The sequence below is a fragment of the Rattus norvegicus genome, chromosome 17 (assembly GCF_021556685.1).
Source record: "Rattus norvegicus strain SHRSP/BbbUtx chromosome 17, alternate assembly SHRSP_T2T, whole genome shotgun sequence".
NCBI classification, from domain to species: domain Eukaryota; kingdom Metazoa; phylum Chordata; class Mammalia; order Rodentia; family Muridae; genus Rattus; species Rattus norvegicus.
This window is the reverse complement of record NC_141550.1, coordinates 85048986-85052916: the sequence shown is the minus strand read 5'-3', so window position 1 is coordinate 85052916 and position 3931 is coordinate 85048986. Positions and strand designations below refer to the sequence as shown.

The 3931-nt window shown below is 38.8% G+C and overlaps 1 pseudogene; it reads right to left on the bottom strand.

The window, feature by feature from the left end:
* Positions 1 to 1715: 1715 nt before the first annotated feature.
* Csnk1a1-ps1 (casein kinase 1, alpha 1, pseudogene 1) lies at positions 1716 to 3475 on the bottom strand (annotated as a pseudogene).
* Between the last annotated feature and the right edge of the window lie 456 nt (positions 3476 to 3931).

Sequence of the window (3931 nt, the reverse complement as noted above, 5' to 3'; positions counted from 1 at the left end):
ACTAGGGACAAGACAAAATTATGGGTGTTATCAATAATATCTTACTGAAATAGAGAAATAGAGAACTGGCGCCACTAGACATCTAAGTACTTTAAGGCTACAGCAATCAAGATAGCAGGGAACAGACGGGAAAAGACAAATAGATCAAAAGAGGGAAAAGCAGCCTAAACTTCCCCTAACATCCCTAACAGATATGACCAACTGAGCTTCTACAAGGTAACTAAAGCAAATTCAGAGCCAAAGGGTGGTGGTTTGAACAAAGGGCACTATGACATGCACAATATAAAGCTGGGTACAGTTTTTTTACAAGTTTTGCAAGTGTTTAACTCAGAAGAGATCATAGACCACATAATAAAACATATAGCACTGTAAGATTTCTCCAGAAAGTAAGGCACAGGGAAAACCCAAGTCATCTTAGGTCGGTAATGGCTGAGCTAAGACAACAAAAAGTTTGTGAAGGGAAAATTGAAAGATCTCATTGATATCATCCATCCATCACACTTGTATGTATTTAGCCCAGCGTATTGAAAACTTAATTCATATAAAACCCTACACGAGAATATTTATAGTGACTTCATAATTTTCAGTAGTTGTAATTAAACGATTTTCATCACTAAGCAAATAGACAAACATCACACAGTGGTCTATTATCCAGTAACACAAAGAAACTAGCTATCAAGATAGAAACAGACAAGAAGACACATGAGAAATGGTCTGTGTTATTCTTTGTTTGTTTGTTTTGGAACTTTGGGACAGGTTCTCACTGGTAGCCTAGGCTGGCCTTCAACTTAGTTATCAAGTTGGCTTTGAACTTACAATGATGTCCTTTCCTTAACATTTGGATTGCTGTCTGGATTACATGAATTTGCCATACCATCTCTTAATTTCTTTCTTTTTTTAATAGTGACTACATTTACCTAGGTGACACACATACATGTTCACTTGTAAGATGGTAACTAAATTCTTGTGACAAATAAACTTATGTTTTGTAATACCAAGGACATTAGAGAGCTCGTGTGGAGTGCTAAGTAAAATCCAACATTCATCATGATTTTTTTCCTCAATTTTTTACTTTTGATGCTGTTCTTTCTGGCATAGGTAAGTGGACAGTCTTGCAAGTGCTCAAGCACTTGAGTCTGGTTGCTACCATATCAGCAAGCTTGCAACCAAGAAGCCAGCCATTTGAGGAATGATTTTAGTGAACAACTTATAAATCCCAGTGGTGGAAAATCCCTAAAAACACACAATTGTGGACACTAAAAACCATCACAGCTGTGGCTGATGACTACTTATGCTCTTCTAAAATGAGATCTCAAAGCAATATAGTTCAAAAATAAAAGATTTTAACAAGGGCAGATTCCCAATTTCTAAACCAATTCCTGTGTCAGCCATTCAATTAACTTTTCCACTTGGGACTACAAGTATAGTCAAAAACCAGACACCCTGATTTACTACATTAGTTAATATTCACCATCAGAGTGGCTACAGCCCAGAATCAGCATCAGAGACAGCTTATATGGAAATTAAGTTCTTTACACCAAGTAAATGATTGTGCAGAACCACTAGCTAGTTTACATATGAATTAAAATCCATAACTTTGGGAAGAAGCAAACATTTTTCTAATCATCTACCCTATAACTTCTCTACTTCAGTTCATGCTTTAGACATGGTCGATGCTACTCTGGGGTTGGCAGTTTGCCTGCAGGGAGTTGGACCTACTGACCCTGGCAACTGGAAGGGGTTGGCTTGCTGTGCTGGTTTCTGCTTTTATATTGTCCAATCAACTGTTGCTGATTAAAAGTTCTAAAAAGGATTCAGAAGAGCTACCTTAGACATGTGGAATCCAGAGCTTCCACAAAGCATAACCCATGAAAGTAATTTAAACACATGTCAAATTCTACAAGAAACCCCTTACATAGAACTTCAGCAGAATGGGTCTTTTCACTGATCTTTTTATATTTTTCCTTCTTTGTTGCAGCCTTTAGCCCTTGCCTGGCAGACTGGTCCTATCAAAATGCATCAAGACATATTCCAAAGATTCTATGTCATCTTCGTGACTATACTGAAATGTACATTAATGATAGTGAGTTGGGCAACATCAGTGAGATTTTTATCTTCTTTGTATGAAACATATTGCTTTCTACAGCTGCTTCTGGACTTTTTGGTCAAACCAAGATCAATGAGTAATTTAATACAATGATGCCCAATATGTATTAGGAACTTATCTAATTTAATGCCTGCATATAAGATTATTTTTATGCATGTATTCAATTCTGATCATCTGATCAGCTAACAAAAGTAGAATCTTCCTTTGAGCCTTCTTGAACAGAAACTGGAGATCTTCAGGGAGTGGTTTAATAAGAGCCAGGCCACCATAGCATCTTCTTGCCCATACCCATTATCTGTGAGGAACGCCAATTGCACTGTGAAGAACTGTATGTGGTTTTCTCTCATTCAGCATCTGGGGATGCCAGGCCTTCTGGAGCTCTCGCTTCAATCCCACTATACCTTAAATAACAGACAAAAAGAGATATTTTGAACAAGCTGGGAAACCTGAATTTACTCTGGTTACTGTCAGGATTTTTCTTTTTAGGGAAAGAGTGAGGTAGGATGCTAAGCAAGAAAACACTGACCATTTTCACAAAACACTTTTTTTCATGCAGTATATACTGATCACGTTTTCCTCTTGTACTGACTGGTTTTGTGTGTTGCCTTGACACAAGCTGGAGTTATCACAAACTCCAATGAGGAAATGCCTCTATGAGGTCCAGCAATAAGGCATTTTCTCAATTAATGATGAAGAGTGGAGGACCCATCGTAGGTGGTGCTATCCCTGGGCTGGTGGTCCTGGGTTCTACCAGAAAGCAAGCTAAGCAAACCAGAGGAAGCAATCCAGTAAGCAGCACCCATTCATGGCCTCTGCATCAGCTCCTGCCTCCAAGTTCCTGTCCTATGTGAGTTCCTGTCCTGAGTTCCTTACAGCAATGTGAAAGTATAAGATGAATAAATCTTTTCCTCCCCAGCTTGCTTCTTGGTCATGATGTTCTGTGCTGGAATACAAACCCTGACTAAGACACCCCTCCTCTAGCTTCTCCAGATCCTTCTCACCAACCCAATTCCATGCCCTTTCTTTATCTCTCTTTTCAGAAATATAATAGGAAATAAAACACACACACGTCACAAAAACACAAAATGGAAAAGCATGGATATTACCACACTTACCATTCCATGTCCTAACCTTCTTGAAACAGAAATACCGAAAAGAGAGTTCACAGGGCTGAATTCACAGAATTATATCAGAGTGGGTGCTATTCTCTTGGAAGCATGTCTGACTGTTTTAACTAAGGATTTAAACTTTTAGTATGCAAGGTACTAACATTCTGCACTGGTGGGCACATCATCTTCGTGCTCCACTGACTACCATGCTTTCTCGCTGAAATTGCGAAGCAGTTGCATAACTCAAGTGCAGTTTCATTATCCGCTTGCTCAGGATGCATGCAGCAATATTGCCAGTGGCTGCGCGTTTAAGGGAATCTGCAGTATTAGATGGTCAGATCAAATTTTAGTCAGCGCAACTGTATAAAGAAAATAATGAGCTCATGATCAAATAACAAGGAAATGGAACATTCAAAAGAGCTAATGCTGAGAAGTGCCTGGATAGATTCGTTCTGAGAGCTGGCACACTGCCTGTTGATGGACATTTTTATCACATTTTCAATTCAGAATCTCCAATTACAACAATCACTAGAGGAGAGTTTGCAAAGTGGTTCTATTAAATTCCCCTATTTTACTGATACATTATCCCTTTCAATGATCTCTGTTGATTTCCAAACTTTGCCGTCCCTGGCTCGCGCTGGATGAATAATTTGAAAAACATGGCAACCCTCCATTTACCTGTAATTAGTTTACCTATTAGATTTACCTATGCTTC